The sequence below is a fragment of the Orycteropus afer genome, unplaced genomic scaffold (assembly GCF_000298275.1).
Source record: "Orycteropus afer afer isolate SDZICR_OR568_19922 unplaced genomic scaffold, OryAfe1.0 scaffold00498, whole genome shotgun sequence".
In the NCBI taxonomy this organism is placed as follows: Eukaryota; Metazoa; Chordata; class Mammalia; order Tubulidentata; family Orycteropodidae; genus Orycteropus; species Orycteropus afer.
Genome location: NW_006922085.1, coordinates 728587 through 748747, shown reverse-complemented (window position 1 = coordinate 748747; position 20161 = coordinate 728587). Strand labels below are relative to the sequence as shown.

The window sequence follows — 20161 nt, the reverse complement described above, 5'->3', positions numbered from 1 at the left end:
GGAACAAGGGATATCATTACTGATGTTAGATGGATCTTAGCTGAAAGCAAAGAATACCAGAAAGATGTTTACTTATGTTTTATTGACTATGCAAAAGCCTTTGATTGTGTGGATCATAACAAATTGTGGATAACATTGAGAAGAATGGGAATTCCCAAGCACGTGATTGTACTCATGAGAAACCTGTACATAGATCAGGAAGCTGTTGTTCAAACAGAACAAGTGGACACTGTATGATTCAAAATCAAGAAGACTGTGTCAAGGGTTTATCCTTTCACCATAGTTATGCAATTTGTATGCTGAGCAGATAATCCTAGAAACTGGATTATGTGAAGAAGAATGTGGCATCAGGATTGGAGGAAGACTCATTAACAACCTGCTATACGCAGATGACACAACTTTGCTTGCTGAAAGTGAGGATGACTTGAAGCACTTACTGATGAGGATTAAAGACTACAGTCTGAAGTATGGATTATACCTCAATATAAAAAAAACAAAAATCCTCCCAACTGGCCCAATCAACAACTCACAGTGGATGGGGAAAAGATTGAAGTTATCAAGGATTTCATATTATTTGGCTCTATAATCAACAGCAATGGAAACAGCAGTCAAGACATCGGACAATGTATTGCATTGGGCAAATCTGCTGCAAAAGACCTCTTCCAAGTGATGAAGAGCAAAGATGTCTCCTTGAAGACTAAGGTGTGCCTAACCCAACCCAAGGAGCTCTGGTAAAATAGTGCCTAAGGTACTTGACTGCTAACCAGAAGTCTGGTGGTTCAAATCCACCAGCCCACTCTTTGGAAGGAGGATGGGGCAATCTACTTCCATTGTGATACTGCCTCGGAAACCTAAGGAGGGGTCGCTATGAGTCAGGGCCAACTCAATGGCACATAACAACAACAACAATCCAACCCATGGTATTTTCAGTCACCTCTTATGCATGTGAGAACTAGACAGTGAATAAGGAAGACCAAAGAAGAGTTGATGCTTTTTAGTTGTGGTGTTGGAGAAGAATGCTAAGAGTACCATGGTCTGCTAAAAGGACTAGTAAGTCTGTCCTGGAAGAAGATTCCAAGCAGCCAGAATGCTTCATGGAAGTGAAAATGGCCAGACTTCGTCTTACCTACTTTGGTCATGTTGTCAAAAGGAGCCATTCCTGGAGAAGGGTATCATGCTTGGTAAAGTGGAGGGTCTATGAAGTAGGGGAAGGCCCTCAACATAGTGGCTGCAATGATGGGCTCAGGAATAGCAAGAATTGTGAGGCTGGCATAGGACTGGTCAGTGTTTCGTTCTGCTGTGCATGGAGTTGCTATGAGTTCGACATGATTCGACGACACCTAACAACAACAACAACATTGTTTGCTTTTAAGAAGGCTTTAGGGGATATTTTTGGTTTAAGGATTTCTCAGGGCAATAGTTTCAGGAGTTCATCCACCTTCTTTAGCTCTCTAAAAAGTCTAGGATCTGTGAGAATTTGAAATTCTGTTCTGCATTTTCTCCCTTTTGATCGGGATTCTTCTATGGAATCTTTCATTAAAATATTCAGTGGTAGCAGTTGTTGTACCATCCAGTTTTTCTGGTCTCATGGCAGAGGAGGCAGTTGTTCACAGAGGCAATTAGCCACATATTCCATATCCTCCTTTCATTCTTAATATTCCTTCTTTCTCTGTTGTTCCAGGCAAATAAAGACCAATTGTTGTGCCTTGAATGGCACCTTGCAAGCTTTTAAGAGCACAGGCAGTATGCAGTGAACTGGCAGGTAGAACAGCAGCACTGAACACATTATTAGGCCAATTAACTGAGATGTCCCATGAAACTATGACCCTAAACTTCCAAACCAAGGAACCAAATCCCATGAAATGTTTGATTGTACATAAGCAGCCTCCGCAGCTACTCTTTTGTTGTTGTTGTTGTTATAAATATATCTATCACACAACTTTTGCCAATTCAACTTTGTACAGGTGTCTAATTTACTGACAGCAATTACAGTAATTGACTGTGCAACTCTACCCTTAATCAGTGCAATTTTTCCATCACCTTTCACCTTCCCTTCTGCCCTTGATAACCAAGAATAAACTTCGTCTCTGTACATTTGCCCATTTTTTTCTTGTCTTTTTTATATAAGTGAAGTCATACAAAATGTGTTCTTTTGTGATTGAATTATTTCATTCAGCATAATGTCTTCAAACTCCATCCATACTGTAACACTATTCAAGACTTCATTTCTCCTCATTGCTGAGTAGTATTCCATTGTGTATATGTACCACGTTTTATTTATCCCTTAATCTGTTGATGGACATTTAGATTGCTTCCATCTTTTGGCTGTTGTGAATAATGCCACAATGAATATTGGTGTACAAGTCTCTTTTTGAGTCGGCTTTCAAGTCTTTTAGGTATATGTAGGAGCAGAATTACTAGGTCATATAATAGTTCTTTTTTAGTTTTTTAAATTTTTATTGCGATTTGGGTGAAAGTTTACAGAGCAGATTCACTTTCTATACAGCAGCTCATATACACTTTGACCACGATTTCCCACAATGCAACAGCTCCCCTTCCACTTCCTCCCCATAGTTACCTCTTCCCTGTGTCCTTCCCTCCCATGCACTCCTGCCCCCCGAGCGGTCTCCCTGTGCATACACAGCCCTTCTATTCTCCCATGATTGATCTCTCCGAGGAGTGTATGTACCTAATGTAAATGTTCAGCTCATATGCCTGTGTTTTATTTGGTTGGAAGCCATGGAAGTGGGTTCAATTTCAGATCTGAAGGGCAGCTAGGGAGCATAGTGTCAGTGGTTCCATCAGGTTCTATCAGATCAGCAAACCTGGTCCCTCTTTTTTTGAGTTTTGTTCCACATGTTCTTCCACTTTGTCCAGGATCTCCTACATAGATCCCCCTCTGAGTGGTTGACAGCAGTATCTGGGCAACATCTAATTCTTCTGGTTTCATAGTCATATAGGCTGAGGATTGCATGGTGTACCAGTCCCTTGGAGTAATTGTTTCTATGCATCTTTGGTTTTCTTCATTCTTCTTTGCTCTGGACAAGGAGAGACCCATCATTGCATCTAGATGGCTGTTTGCAAGCTTTTAAGATCTCAGTTGCTACTCACCAAAGTAGGATGTGGAACAATGTTGTTGTGTAGTATTTATGCCAATTGAGCTTGATGTCCCCTGTGACTATGGTCCCGACCCCACAAGTCCAACTACTTGCTCCCTCTGGGTAGCTGGCTATGGCCAAGAAGTGACTACAACCTCATCACTTGTCAGCTTCACCTTCTTTAGGTTTTTGAGGAACTGTTTACCACAGTGGGTAAATCATTTTGCATTCCTACCAGCAATGGATAAGGGTTCCAGTTTCCCTACATCCTTTCTGACATTTGCTCTTCTTCCTCTTCCTCTTCCTCTTCCTCTTCCTCTTCCCCTTCCCCTTCCCCTTCCCCTATCCTAATGGGAGTGAAATAGTATTTCATTGTGGTTCTGATTTGCATCACTTTGATAGCTAATGACATTAAACATCTTTTCATATGTTTGGTGACCATTTGAATTTCCCCTTTGGTGAAATGTCTATTCAGGTCCTTTGCCATTTTATGATTGAGTTATTTGTCTTTTTGTTGTTGTCAAAGTTTTATATATATTTTGATTATTAGATTATTGTTGGATAGATGGTTTCCAAAAATGTTCTCCCACTTCCTAGCTTGTCTTTTCACTTTTTTGGTAAAGTCTCGATGCACAAAAGTTTCTATTTTTTATTTATTTCATCTTTTGCTGTTTGTACTTTTGTTACTATATTAGATAATCCGTTGTTAAAAGCTAGGGCTGGCAGTGTTGCCCTTGCTTGTTCTTCTAATAATTTTATAGTTTTACTTTTAACATTTAGGTCCTAATCCATTTAGAATTTGTTTTGTCTCTGGTATGAGTAGGGATCCTGTTTCGTTTTTTTCACATGTGGAAATTCAGTTTTCTCACCACCATTTTTTGAAGAGACTCTTCTTTCACCATTGAATGGACTTGGCACCTTTGTAAAAAATCAATTGAACATAGATGTGTGGGTTTATTTCTAGACTCTCAGTTCTATTCCATTGGTCTCTGTGTTTGCTGTTGTGTCAGTACTAGGCTATTTTGATTACTCTAGCTGTATGTTGTTAGGTGCTGTTGAGTCGGTGGCTACTCATAGTGACCCCATGTAGTACAGAATGAAACACCACCCAGTCTTGAATCATCCTCAAAATCCTTGATATACCTGAGCCCATTGTTGCATCCGCTGTATCAATCCACCTCATCAAGGGCCTTCCCATTTTTTGTCAACCCTCCACTTTCCCAAGCATGATATCTTTCACCAGGGAATGGTCCTTTCTGACAACATGACCAAAGAAGATGAGACAAAGTTTGACCATTCTCGTTTCTAAGGAGCATCCTATCCTGGCTGCGCTTCTTCCTGGACAGAGTTTATTCTTCTGACAGTCTATGGGACTTGCGATATTCTTTGCCAACACCATAACTTAGAACCATCAATTCTTGTTCAGTCTTCCTTATTCATCGTCCAGTTTTCACATGCATATTCAAAATTGAAAATACCATGGCTTGGGTTAGGCATACTTTAGTCTTCAAAGAGACATCTTTGCTCTCCAGCACTTTAAAGAGATCATTTGCCCAGTGTAATGCGTTGTCTGAATTCTTGACTGCTGCTTCCATTGGTGTTGATTGTGGAACCAAGTAATATGAAGTCTTTGACAACTTCAATCTTTTCTCCATTTGTCATGATGCTGCTTTTTGGTCCAGTTGTGAAGATATGTTGAGATGTAATATACGTTGCAGACTGTATAGACTTTAATCTTCATCAGTAAGTGCTTCAAGTCATCTTCACTTTCAGCAAGCAACGTTGTGTTGTCTGCATATTGCAGGTTGTTAATGAGTCTTCCTCCAATCCTGATGCTACGCTCTTCCTAATATACTCCAGGTTCTCAGATTATTTGCCAAACATGTAGATTGAGTAAGTACAGTGAAAGGATACAGTCCTGATTCATTCCCTTCTTTATTTTAAACCATGCAGTATCCCTGTGTTCTGTTAGAGCAACAGCTTCCTGGTCTCTGTACAGGTTCCTCATGAGCAGAATGAAGTATTCTGGAACTCCCATTCTTCTCAATGTTATCCATAATTTGTTATGATCTGCACAATAGAATGCTTTTGCATAGTCAATAAAACAAAAATAAACATCTTTCTGGTATTCTTTGCTTTCAGCCAAGAATCCATCTGACATCAGCAATGATAACCCGCATTCCACATCCTCTTCTGAATCCAGTTTGCTGGAACTTCTGAAATTTCTTGTCAATATACTGCTGCAACTATTTTTGAATTATCTTTAGCAAGATTTTACTTGCACGTGGTATTAATGATACTGTTCGATAATTTCCACATTCTGTTGGATCACCCTTCTTTGGAGTGGGTACAAATATGGATCTCTTCCAGTCATTTGGCCAGGTAGCTGTCTTCCACATCTCTTGGCATAGATGAGTAAGTCCCTCCAGCGCAGCATGCATTTGTTGAAACATCTGAATGGGTATTCCATCAATTCCTGGAGGTTTGTTTTTTGCCAATTCCTTCAGTGCAGCTTGGATTTCTTCCTTCAGTACCATCAGTTCTAGATTATATGCTGCCGCCTGAAATGGATGAACAGCGACCAGTTCTTTTTGGTACAGTGGCTCTGTGTATTCTTTCCATCATCTTTTGATGTGTCCTGCATCACTCAATTTTTTGCCCATAGAGGCTTGAACTTTTTCCTCAGTTCTTTCAGCTTGAAAAGTGCCAACTATGTTCTTCCCTTTTGGTTTTCTAACTCCAAATGTTTGCACATTTCATTGTATGTATGTATGTGCATATATATATATAGAGAGAGAGAGAGAGAGAGCGCTCTGGTGTAGTGCCTAAGGCATTTGACTGCTAACCATAAGTCTGGCGGTTCAAACCCACCCCCACTCCTTAGAAGGAAGGTTGGGCAATCTACTTCTGTAGACATACCGCCTTGGAAACCAAGAAGGGGTCACTATGAGTTGAATCAACTCTATAGCAGTGAGTTTGGTTTTGTTTTTACAGTATGTTTTAAAACGAGAAAGTGTGAGTCCTCCTACTTAGCTCTTTTTCAGCATTGTTTTAGCTATTCAGAGCCTATTGACTTTCCTTTTAAAGTTGAAGATTGGTTTTTCCATCTCTGTAACAGAAGGCTGTTGGAATTTTGATCAGAATTGTGTTGAATGTATTGATTGTTTTGGATAGTACTGACATCTTAGCAATATTAAGTCTTCTGATCCTTGAACATGGAACATCTTTCTGTTTATTTAAGTCTTCTTTAATCTCATTCAGCAGTGTTATATAATTTTCATCGTGTAAATCCTTCATATCCCAGGTTAGATTTACTCCTAGGTATTTTATTCTCTTAGATGCTATTGTAAATGGAATTATTTCCCTGAGTTCCCTTTCATATTTCTCATTGCTGGTGTATACAATCCCAACTGATTTTTGTTTGTTGATCTTGTACCCTGCAGCTTTGCTAAATTCTTCTATTAGCTCTAGAAGTTTTCTTGCATACTCTTTTGGATTTTCTGTATATAGGATCATGTCAGCTGTGAATAGTGATACTTTTTCTTTTCCAACCTGGATACCTTTTATTTCCTTTGCTTGTCTTACTGCTCTGGCTGTCCTTGTTATGTGCTGTCAAGTCGGACCCGACTCATAGCGACCTTTTCTTGGATTTCCAAGGTGATATCACTACAGAAGTAGGTTGCCCAACCTTCCTTCCAAGGAATGGCTGGTGGGTTTGAACCACCAGCCTCTGGTTAGCAGTCAAGTGCCTTAGGCATTACGCTACTAGAGCTCCTTATTGGTCTGACTAGGAGTTCTAATACAATATTGAATAGAAGTGGTGAGAGCAAGCTCCCTTGTCTTGTTCCTGATTTCAAGGGGAAAACTCTTGGTCTTTCTCCATTAAGTATAATGTCGACTGTTGACTTTTCATATATGCCCTGAATCATATTGAGCAATTTCCCTTTTATTCCAATCTTTTTTTAGGGTTTTCATCAAGAAGAGTTGTTGGTTTTTATCAAATGCTTTTTCTGCATCTGTAGAGATGATGTGGTACTTTTCCTTCATTCTATTGAGATGGTGTATTACATTGATTGTCTTTCTAATGTTGAACCATAGCTCCATTCCTGGAATAAATCACATGTGATCAAGCTGTATGACTCTTTGAATATACTGTTGGGTTCCGTTCGTTAGTATTTTGTTGAGAATTTTTTCATCTATAGTCATAAGAGATATTGACCTGTAGTTGTTTTTTTTTGTGGTATCTTTATCTGGTTTTGAGTATAAGGGTTATGTTTGCCTTAAAGAATAAATTAGGGTGTATTCTTTCTTTTCTATCTTTTGGAAGAATTTAAGCAGTGTTACTGGCAATTCTTCTCTAAATGTTTGATAAAATTCCCCAGTGAGGTCCAGGAATACCCCACCCCCCCCACCCCCCGCTGCTGCTTGGGAGATTTTTTATTACTGTTTTGATCTCTTTGCTTCTGTGGGTCTGTTGAGACTTTTTATTTCCCCTTGAGACAAGTTGGCTAGTTTGTGTGCTTCTAAGTATTTGTCCATTTCATCTTGGTTATTCAGTTTTTTGCCATACAGTTGTTCATAATCTTCTGTCATAGTTCTCTTTATTTCTGTCAGGTCAGTTGTAGTGTCTCCTCTCTCATTTTTAATTTTAGTTATTTGCATCTTTTCTTTTGTTAGTCTAGCTAAAAGTTTGTCTATTTCATTACTTTTTCACAGAACCAACTTCTGGTTTTATTGATTCTCTCTGTTTTCTTTTTTCAATTTTATTTATTTATTCTCGGGTCTTTGTTATTTCCCTTCTTCTGGTAGTTTTCGGCTTAATTCTTCTCTTTCTAGTTCCTGGAGTTGTCAAGTTAGGCTGTTAATTTAATATCATCTTTTTTTTTTTTTTTTTTTTTAATGTAGGCATTTATTGCTATAAGTTTTCCTCTGAGGACTGACTTTGCTGCATCACATCGGTTTTGGTATGCTGTACTTTGATTTTCATTTGACTCTAAGATATTTTTCATTTCTCTTGTAAGCTTTTCCTTGATCCATTGGTAGTTTTTGTGTCATTTAAGTTCCATGTGTTTGTGTATTCTATAGGTTTTTTTTCTGTTATTTATCTCTAGCTTCACTCTGTTGTGTCAGAGCAAATACTTTATATGATTGCAATCATTTTAAATTTCTCAGCACTTGCTTTGTGAAAAAAGACAAGATTTGCTCATCTGATAGAGCCTGGTGAGACCCCTGAGACTATGGCCCCTAGCCACCCTTCAGGTCTGACTCCCGTGGCTTTCAGCCAAACAGTAGTCAGGTGTATGGGGTGAATATTTCTATACTCCTTGGAGTGTTCAATCATGGGAGAACAGAAGGTCAGTGTTTGCACAGGGAGACAGTTCGGGGAGTGGGTGTGCATGGAAGGAAAGGACACAGGGAAGAGGAAACTACAGGGAGGAAGTGGGAAGAGAGCTATTACATTGTGGGGGAGTTGGAGTCAATGTCATGAGACAAAATGTGTATGAAGTGCTGTATGGAAAATGAATTTGCTTTGTAAACTTTCACCAAAATCACAATAAAAAATTTTTAAAAAAATTGCTGTGTGATCTAAAATTTGGTCTATCTTGGAGAATGATCCATGTACACTGGAGTAGAATATATATTGTTTTGGGATGGAGTGTTTTATATATGTCTGCTAAGGCTAGTTGGTTTATAGTATCATTCAGGTCCTCTTTTTCCTTCTTGATCTTCTTTGTAGATTTTCTTGCCAGTATTGAAAATGGTGTATTGAAGTTTCCAACTATTATTGTAGTAAGGCGCTTTGGTGGTGCAGTGCTTAAGGCATTTGACTGCTAGCCAGAAGGTTGGCAGTTTAAAACCACCAGCCACTCCGCAGAAAGAAGGTGGGACAATCTACTTCCGTAAAGATTTACCGCCTCAGAAACCCAATGGGAGTAGCGATGCATCGGAAGTACTGTCTATCTGTCTCTCTCTTTCACCCTTCAATTTTGTCATTGTTTACTTTATAACTTAGGTGCCCTGATGTTGGGTGCTGCAAAAAAGGACAAGGAGGCAACATCTTCTGACCACATATGACTTCTCAAGGGGAGGCAGAATCACCATCAACAGCCCAAGGTTTATTCTTAATGAGTTTTTATCAACTCTAACATCAACCATTCTCTGCTGGGTTTGATAATTTATTAGACCAGCCATATAGAACTCACAGACAATACTCATGATTATGAGGTTTATTAGGGAAGTAACAGGTTACAATTCAGATTCATAAATGCTCTCAGGATACAGTTCTTTGATCAAGACAGCTTCCCCTCGACTGTGCCCTCAGACATGCCTCTCCGGCCCTTGGCCTCTTTGGCTGGCCTCTGCTCTGCTCCAGCAAGTGTTACAAAGCTCTTTTAGCTCTGCCAATAGGGGCACCTAGATGCCCCCAACCCTGCCAAAGGCACTCAGCTTTTTCTCTCCATGGGCCAGTAAGCCTATAGCTTTGTCTCATTCCTCTTGGTTCCTCAGCCGGTCGTCTTAGCTAGTCGTCCCTGCCAGTTATCTCTGCTGTCTTTCTGCCAAGGAGGTCTGGCCCAGGGATCTCAGATCCAGGGATGCAGTCTATTCCACCTCTGGCTCTTCTGTCTTTATGGCAATAAGATCCCCCATTCTGCCTGTAACCGCCCCCCCCCCAAAAAAAATCCCAAACTCACTGCTGTGGAGTCGATTCTGACTCATAGCAACACCTCCTTGGGTTTCCGAGACAGTATCTATGGAAGTAGATTTGCCTAGTCTTCCTTCTGAGGAGCGGTTGGTAGGTTTGAACCACGAGCCTTCTGGTTAACAGTCATATGCCTTAAGCACTATGGCACTGGAGCTCCCTTTGTGCCTCTAGGAAGGCTCATTTTAAGCCTGGCAGTATGACAAAACTAACCAATCCCCACATTAGAGTTCAACACACCTTATTTGCATGGTCCCACCCAATAATCTGCTGGGAGTCACAAAGACTGGTTAGAAAAGCCATACCAAGTAATGCACGGCACCATGGGTACATACATATTTATGATTCTTAAATCTTCTTGGTTAATTGACTCTTCTATCACTATATAATGTCCATCTTAGGGAGCTCTGGTAGCGTAGTGCCTAAGGCACTTGACTGCTAACCAGGAGGCTGGAGGTTCAAACCCACCAGCCAGTCCTTGTAAGGAAGGTTGGGCAATCTACTTCTGTAGTGATACTGCCTTGGAAACCCAGGGAGGGGTTGCTATGAGTTGGGTCTGACTCGACAGCACATAACAACAACAACAATGTGCATCTTTATCTCTTCTGACAGATTTTCTTAAAGTCTTTAATATATATTTCCATCCTTTCACTTTCCATCTATTTGTGTTGTGGTTTTAAGGTGTGTCTCTTGTAAACAGCATATAGTTGGATCATGCTTTTTTTTTTTTTTTTTTTTTTTATCCATTCTGCCACTCTGCCTTTTGATTGGAGTATTAAGTCCACTTACAGCCACTGTAATTACTGATAAGAAGTATTCTGCCATTTTGTTAGTTATTTTTCTTGTGTCTTAAGCCCTCTTTGTCTTTGTCCTGTAGTACTGCTTGCTTTTGTGTTATATTGTTTGTTGTACTGAGCCTTTTTGATTCCCCTCTCCTTTCCTTTTATGTGTTTTTAAAAATATATTTTATTAGTGTTTACCGTGAATATTACATTTAACTGTTTGAATTTGTAACATTCTGGGGTAAAGTTGGTACCAACTTAACTTCAGAACATACAAGAAATTCTGTATGTCTGCCATTATTTGTCCCCCTTTTTGTTGTTACCACTAATTATATCTGTATATTTCATGTGCCTTGTAACATAATTTTATCCTAGCTTTTTATATATTTGTTATTAAAAAAACATGAAGGATGATACATTTAGCGTTTCTAAATGTAATATCTTATTACTTGGCCTTATACTTGCCTATGCATTTCACATTACTAGGGATCTTTCCTTTTATTTTGAACTGCCAGCCTTCTGGTTAGCAGTCAGGAGCCTTAGGCACTATGTCACCAGAGCTCCCCTTTTATTTATAGCTTTGAATTATTATCTAATGTCTTTTCCCTTCCATGTACAGATATCCCATTAGTGTTTTTGTAAGACCTGTCTGGTGGATATGAACTTTTTCAGCTTCTGTTTATCTGGCAGTGTTTTCATTTCACCCTCATTCTTGAAGGATAGTTCCACCGGGTATAGTATTCTTGATTGAGTTTTTTCTTTCAGTACTTGAAGTATATCTTCAATGTGTCCAATATGTCTGAGGAAAAATTGGCACCTAATCTTATTGGGGATACTTTGTGTGTGACTGCTTCTCTCTCACTGTTTTCAGGATTCTCTATCTTTACTTTTTGAGGAGTGCCTAGATACATGTCTTGGTATGGATCTTTTTGAGTTTTTCCTGCTTGGGGTTCTTTGAGCGTTTTGAATTTGTAGATTCACCTCCTTTGTTAGATGGGGGAAATTTTCTGTCCCGATTTCTTCAAATGTTCTGTATATTCCTTTCTCTCTCTCATCTCCTTTTGGAATCCCCCTGATGTGTATATTAGGTCTCTTATTGTCCCATAATTCCACTAAACTGTGTTCAGCTTTCTTGAGCTTCCATTCTTGTTGCTGTTCAGTGTCTATAATTTTAACTACCTTACTCTCTTATTTGCAGATTCTTCTGCCTGCTTAAATCTGTTGGTAAATCCTTCTATTGTGTTTCTCATTTCAGTTATTGTCCCTTTTAGTCATGATACCTCTTTTTTAGATCTTCATTTTGTTCTTGCATTATTTTCCTTACTTTAGCTCTTTGTCTATGTTTCCCCTTATTTATTAATTATGTTTAATGTTGTATGATAGTCTTCCTTTTGTGTGTGTGTGTGTGTGTGTGTTATTTGGTCACTGTTATGTTTTCAAGGGTTCTTTTGGGGAAGATTATCAAGGCTTTGGGTTTGGTGATTCTATGATTATTAGTCCAGGTGATTTGTTTTGCTTTTTCCAGACCAAAGTTCTGATGCTCAACTATTGGTTAGTTTCTCATTTCACAAAAGAGAAGTCTCATCTGGTAGGTGATGCTCTAGGATTTTCCCTAGATCATCCTCGGAGTATGGTTTTCTAGTGTTTTTTGTTGATCATGCTCAGAGTATGGTTAACTTAAAAATTGTATACCAAATTTTCAAAATGGTATGTAGTCTAGTAGAGGGATGATATCTGAAATGCTAATAAATGAGGGTGAGGTATAGAATCCTTGAAATAGGTAGTGGTCTTGGATGTCTTTTTTGTTTGTCTTTATAAGTTGCGTACAGAGTTTTAGCAGTTTGCTATATATTTGTATTGTATTGCTACTAAACTGAGGGCTGAGGGCCAGAGGTGAGTTGAAGAGAGGATAAACACCAGAAAGGGGACAGGGCTGGTAGTCCTTTCCAGCCTGAGTAATAGGCAGTCATTCATTCTGTCCATTTATGTTTAGTATCTGTATGTGCCAAGTCTCAACTAGCCAGTAAGTGGCAGGAAAACTCCCCATCCTTTCCCCTTTGGAGCTTTTAGTGTGATGTGGTAGACATGAGGAATTTTTGTGTGTAGTAATACAGAAGGGATGCTTAACCGTTGAAACAGACTATCTTTTCTGAGTCTTGGAGGATGAGGTTGAGGTGAAGAGAGTTCTTTTAGGCAGAGGGAACAGAACTCTAGATATAGAGAGATGTCAATTCTATCAGTGTTATGTGAGAAGGGGATGAGTGACAATGGTGGTTTCAGAATAAGTGGTGGTTTTACTGGCCAGATTTAACTGCTACAGCAGTGCTTTGCATAGTTTACATAGAGTGGGTCACTGGACCACCTGTGTCAGAATCACTGTCTGCTAGCTAGTCCTCCACTACCAGAGATTCTGGAGGGGGGCTGGTTTCCTACCTTTTTTATGATGGAAAAATATAAAACACTGATAATAGTGAAAAGAATAATGTAATAAACCCCCTTCTCCAGCTCATCCAATTTCAATTATTAACTCATGGTCAATGATATAATGGTAAATGTTTAACGACTAGCTCTGATTTGTAGCATTTGCTGATTTTCCTGGGATGAATACTCCCACTATGGCCAATTTCAAGCTATCAACACAGTTTTATTAAACAGAGAGTTGGGGAAAGAACCTCAAAATTATTTGTCCTGAACTGGTACATGTGGTTTCAGCACATGCATCATTCCCACTCAGTCTACCTCCCCCCAGTTATTAAAAATGTTCTAAAAATAATTTTATTCATAAGTATTTCAGTTTATATCTCTAAGCACTCTTCTAAGGCATATATCCCACAGATTATATTACATCTAAACAATGCATTTATTACATCTAGATAATTCTTTAGTATCAAATATCTAATCTGTGTTAAAATTTCTCTACATCTCCAAATAAAGTCCATACATTACATTTAGTTGGTATCTCTCTGGTCTTTTTTAATCTAAAGAATCTCTCTTTATCTCTTTTTCCTCAGAGTTTATTTGTAGAAGAAAGAAACTTGTTTATTTTGTTAGAATTTTCCACAATCTAGAGTTTGCTAATTACACCTGCATGATGTTTGCATCAAAGTGCCTCTCTTCCCTGTTTTTCCTCTAAATTGTTAGCTTTGGAGCAGTGATTCTCAACAGAAGGTCCCAAGACCTTAAATCCTCAAGGTTTTAATCACATTTGACATGTTTCAGCGCACTGATGTTTTGTTCTTGTTTGACACTCATAGTATCCAATCTTTGTCCATTGGGAACCCTTTAGGTTGCTTCCTGATTCCTTTTGACATGATCCTAGTAATCTTTTATAACTTCCTTGATTTGTGGTAGGATAAAGTTTTCCACTTGTTATGTTTTTAGCTCCAGACCTGGAATTTGCAATTTTTTTCAAGGAATCCTGTTCCTTTCAGACAAAAATGGTAAATAACACAGTCTGGATTGTAGGGGTGCTTAGTGCTACTATAATTAGTCATATTTCTCATTCAAATCAAGAATACAGTGTTGTTTTGTTGTTGTTATTGAGAATATACACAGCAAAAAACATGCACTACTTGAAGTTTCTACATAAACAATTCAGTGACATTGATTATATTCTTCAAGTTGTGTACCCATTCTCAGCCTCCTTTTCTAAGTTCTTCCTCCCCCATTACCATAAACTCATTGCCCCCTAATGTTCTTATCCAGGCTTTCTAAATACTGTTACCAATTTGATCCCACATAGATAGATAGATCTTAAAAGAGTGCAGTGTTCAAGGCAGACATTATTTACTAATTAAGCTAAATTATTAACAGTCTCTGGGTTATGAATGTCTGACTTATGTACAACCCATAGTTATGAACCAAATTCATAAAGCCTATTATATTAAAAATTCCAGGTACATAAATGGTTCATAATAACAAACAGGTACTACTTTGCACTGTACATCAAAAAATAATTAGTGTATTATTATGTTAAGATGTGTTAGTTTTAGTGTATCTGGAAGTATTTCTTTTTCTTTTTTTTTTTTTAAGAGCTTGTTTTACATTCAAAGTCACACGTACATTTAGTTTCATTCCCCATTCGCCATGTCCAACCCTAACCCAGTCTCCTCCCCTCCCTACCCTGCAACACTCCCCCTGTGCTCCTCATAATTATGCACTCCTGTTTGTCCTGCATTTCCTCAGTCTGAATGTTGGTCCTTTGGTGTCCCATGGTTTATTGCTTTAGGGGATGTATTACCATTGAGTGTATGCGTGCAGCAGCCTGGGTTGAGTGGTCTGCATATACATCTCGCTAACCATTGGGCTGAGAGCCCGCCCCTGGGGATTTTATTCCAGGCGCTGAATGTATTTCAGGGCTATAGTATTGGGAGTCTCACCAGACTTCATCTGACCAGTAATTCTGGTCATTATTGAGTTTTTGGATTTTGTTCCATGTTTTCCCTCTCACTCTATCCAGGATCTTCAGATTTGATCCTTTCCTGAGTGGTTGGCATTGGTAGCCGGGCACCATCTGGTTCTTCTGGTCTTGAGGGCCATCGTGTCCTAGGGTTAATTGCTTCTAAATGCCCCCCCCCCTTTTTTTTTATGCGTTCTTCTTCACTTCCGACGCTTGGAGGCAATTAGCTGCATCCTAGATGGCTGCTTGAAAGCTTTTAAGACCCCAGTCACTACTCACCAAGTAGGATGTGGAGCAACACTTTTATGTATTTTGTTGTGCCAATTGAGTCTGGTGTACCCCAGTACTATGGTCTTGAGGTAGTAGCTCTATTGGATCTCTCTCCCATAGTATTGGGATGTCTGTAAGGGATTACTGTGTGTCTGTCTTCTTTTGTTTCTGTAAGGATATTTTGTATCACTGGTGTCTGTACAAGATTATCTTCAGCTGAGTCTGTCCTTGGTCTAGTGTATACCTCTATTCTCTGATCCCTGTCTGATCATCTCAGGTGTTTATGTGTTTATCTGTATAGCCTAGTGTTTGGTGTTAATGGTGGTGTGGTACTGTGGACACATTGGTTGGTTTTAACATCTGTCATCTATCTCTTAGGAGCACGGTTTGATGTCCTCTCATTTCCAATGTTATTGTGGTGGTCATATATCCTTCCTGTATATCCCTCCCTCTACTCATATCAGCGTGTAAGCCCCAACTAGCCCTAAATTAATCCCTCCTTTTCCCTCCCCATCCCGGTAACCTACTAGGTGAGTTCCCTTTCCCAAGCAAACCCTTCTCTGTCTTTTTATAGTAATGGGCTCATACAGTACTTGTCCTTCTGTGATTGACTTATTTCACTCAGCATAATGTCCTCCAGGTTCATCCACGTTGCAAGATGATTTTTATATCCCTCATTGTTCTTTAATGTGGTGTAGTATTCCATTGTGTGGATATACCATAATTTGGTTATCTACTCATCAAGGAGCTCTGGTAGCATAGTGGCTAAAGCACTTGACTGCTAACCAGAAGGCTGGCGGTTCAAACCCACCAGCCACTCCTCGGAAGGAAGGTTGGGCAATCCTACTTCCGTAGTGATACTGCCTCGGAAACCCAAGGAGGGGTCGCTATGAGTCGGGGCCGACTCGACGGCAAACAACAACAACAACAACTCATCTGTTGATGGACATTTAGGTTGTTTCCATCTCTTTGCTATGGTGAATTGTGCTGCAGTGAACATAAGTGTACATATGTCTGTTCATGCGCTATCTCTCACTTCTTTAGGATATATTCCTAGTAATGGAATTGCTGGGTCAAATGGTACTTCTATTTTCAGTTTTTTAAGGAAACGCAATACCATTTGCCACCATGGTTGTACCATTTTACAGTCCCACCAGCAGTGCACAAAAGTTCGAATCTCTCCACAACCCTGCCAGCATTTGTTACTATCTGATCTGTTGAACTTTGTTATTATTGCTGGGGTGAGATGGTATCTCATTGTTATTTTGATTTGCATCTCTTTAATGATTAATGATCGTGAGCAATTTCTCATGTGTTTGTTGGCTGCTTATATATCTTCTTTGGTGAAGTCTCTGTTCAAGTCTTTTGCCCATTTATGAATTGGGTTATTTGTCTTTTTGGTGTTGAGGTGTTGAAGTTTTCTGTAGATTTTGGAGATAAGTCCTTTGTCAGATATGTCATAGGCAAATATTTTCTCCCAATCTGTAGGTTCTCTTTTTACCCTTTTGACAAAATCTTTCGATGTGCACAAGAATTTAATTTTTAAAAGGTCCCAGACATCTAGCTTCTCTTCTATCTCCTGCACATTGTGGGTTATACTTGAACAGTCTATTTATACTGTAAATTAGGACTCCTAGATTTGCCCATTTTATCTTTGATGAATTTTATAGTTTTAGGTTTTACATTTAAGTCTTTGATCCAGCTTGAGTTTCTGTTTGTGTATGGGGTGAGGTTTGGGTCTTGTTTCATTTTTCTACAAGTGGATATCCAGTTTTGCCAGCACCATTTGTTAAAGAGGCTATCCCTTCCCCATTTAATGGGCTTTGGGCCTTTGTCAAAGATCAGTTGTCTGTAGATGGATGCGTCTATGTCTGAGCTTTCGATTCTATTTCATTGGTCTATCTGTCTATCAATACCATGCTGTTTTGACTACTGTGGCTATATAGTAGTTCTTAAGATCTGGGAGTGTGAGACCTCCCACTTTGTTTTTCTTCTTGAGAAGTGCTCTGCTTATTCTAGGTATCTTTCCTTTCCATATGAAATTAATAATTAGTTTTACCATGTCCTTAAAAAATTTTGTTGAAATCTGGATCGGGATTGCGTTAAATGTATAGATTGCTTTAGGTAGTATTGACATTTTCACAATGTTTAGTCTCCCTATCTATGAACAAAGCAGGTTCTTCCATTTATGTAGTACCCTTGTCTCTTGTAGCAGTGTTTTATAGTTTTCTCTGTATAGATCTTTTGTGTCTCTGGTGAGGTTTATTCCTAGATATTTTATCTTTTTCGTAGCTATAGTGAATGGTATGGTTTCCCTTATTTCTTTATTAGAGGAATCCTTGCTGGTGTAGAGAAATCCAACTGATTTTTATATGTTGATCGTCTGTCCTGCCACTTTGCTGAACCTCTCTATCTGGAAGTGTGTCTTTAATGTTTTTTATGCCTAGAAAGATAAACTGTATACTAACACAAACATTTGACTAATGTTGGATATGAACCATAGCAAACTCTTCTGATTTACATACAAATTTGACTTTAAGATGGACTTAGGAACAGAACTCATTCATAATCCACACACTGCCTGTATTATTTGGTTTTAAGAAGACTTCAAGGGATGTTTTTGGTTTAAGGTTTAAAGAGTATCTCAGGGTAATAGTTTTTGGGGTTCATCTAGCCACATGGCTCCAGAAAGTCTGGAGTCCATGAGAATTTGAAATTCCATTTTATTTTCCATTTTTTGATCAGGATTTTTCTGTAGAGTCTTTGATCAGAACATTCAGAAATGGTAGCTGGACACTAGTTCTTTTGATCTCATGGCAAAGCAGGCAGTTGCTCATGGAGGCAGTTAGCTACACATCCCATTTCCTCCTACTATTCCTGGTTTGCCTTCTTCTGTTGTTCCAGGTGATTAGAGGCCAATTGTGCTTTGGTTGACTGCTTGTAAGCTTTTAACACCCCAGGCACTGCTAAACAAACTAGAAGGTAGAACAGAAGCACTGAACATGTAATTAGGGCAATTAACTGGGATGTCCCACAAAACTATGACTTTAAACCTCCAAACCAAGGAACCAAATCCCATGAGGTTTTTAGCTGTACATAAGTAGCCTCAGCAGCTACTTTTTTCTTTTGTTGTTGTTGTTGTTGTAGGTATATCTATCACACAACTTTTTTCATTTCAATTTTTACAAGCATACAGCTTATTGACAGCAATTGTAATGATCGACTTTGCAACCCTACCCTTAATGAAAATTTTCAATCACTGTTGTGGTGGTTAAAATTATGTGTCAATTTGGGTAGGCCATGATTCTCAATGGTTTGGCAGATATTATGTAATCGTTTATTTTGTGATCTGATAATGGGCAGCCATTCAGTTGAAAGGGGAGTTTCCTTGGGGGTGTAGCCTGCATCCTATATATATATATATATATATATGGATGTTCTGGCAAAGCTTGCTCTTTCTCAATCCTGGATCCAACTCTTCATCCTCTGACCTCCGGCTTTTGGGATGTGAGTCAGCAGCCTTCCACCTGACATGCTGATTTTGGGTTTGTCAGCCCCCACAACCATGTAAGTCAGGAGAAACCTTCAGCCTGAATGCCTGATCCATGGATTTGGGACTTGGCAGCCTCCACAACTGCATGAGCTATTTCCTTGAAATAAATCTGTATGTGTTTATAAGGAGCATAGGTGGAGCAGTATTTAAAACAGTCAGCTGCTAACTGAAATGTTGGCAGTTCAAACCCATCAGCCGTTCTGCAGGAGAAAGATGTGGTTATCTGCACCTGGAAAGATTTGGAAACCCTATAGGGCAGTTTTACTCTGCCCTGTAGGGTCAAGATGAGTCAGAATTGGCTTGACAACAATAGATTTGGGATTTTTGTATATTTGTTTAATATATGCTTCACTAGTTTTCCTCCTCTGGAGAATCCAGCCTAAGACAACTGTTTACCTTGTCTTTCCCCTTCTTTCCTACCTCTGGTTACAACTAATAAACTTTATTCTCACTTCATTTGCCTTTTCTTATCTTTTTATATAAGAGAGGTCATGTAATATTTGTCCTTTTATGATTGACTTACTTCACTAAGCATAATGTCTTCAGCCTTGATCCATATTGTAGCATGTATCAAGACTTTATTTTTTCTGCTGGCTGAATACTATTCGATTGTATGTATGTACCACATTTTGCTTATCCATTTATCTGTGAATGGACATTTAGGTTGTTTCCACCATTTTGTTGTTATGTGCTGTGGAGTCAGACCTGACTCATAGGTTTCCAAGGCGCTATCACTACAGAAGTAGATTGCCCAACCTTCCTTCCGAGGAGTGGCTCCAGCATTTACCTATTGTGAATAGTGCTGCAGTGAGCACTGGATGAACATTGGTTTACAAGTCTCTTGAGTCTCTGCTTTCAAATCTTTTGGGGAGATACGTAGGAGTGGAATTGCTGGGTCATATAGCAGTTGTGTTTCTAGTTTTTTGAGGAACCCTCACACTGTATTCTCCAGTGGCTGGACCACTGGAGAAATGACGTGTATTAGGTTATTACTAAATCTGTGCAGATTCAAGAGTCTCAGAGAGGTTAAGTTCTGAAGCTAAAATGCAAACCTGTCTTTTGACTTCGAATCTTATGGCTTTTACACTTTATTCTCCAAAGTCTTGTCAAATATTAAAAATGAGTGATTCATATTATAAAATGACAGACTAAGGTTTGTGGTAAAAGATTCTGTCATTTGAAAATGTGGCAGATATTCTTTATACAAAGACTTTGATAGACTAGATCTTTGGCTTTCAGTTTTCTTTCTTATTTTTTATTTATTTATTGTGATTTGGGTGAAGATTTACAGAGCAAATTCACTTTCCATACAGCAGTTCACATATACTTTGTCTCATGTCATTGACCACAGTTTACCAC

General features: G+C 38.9%; 1 protein-coding gene across 1 annotated transcript in view; it reads left to right on the top strand.

Annotated features, from left to right (window-relative positions):
* The window catches only part of PRKAR2A (protein kinase cAMP-dependent type II regulatory subunit alpha), a 215917-nt gene that overhangs the window by 47286 nt on the left and 148470 nt on the right, over positions 1–20161 (top strand). The window lies entirely within an intron of this gene.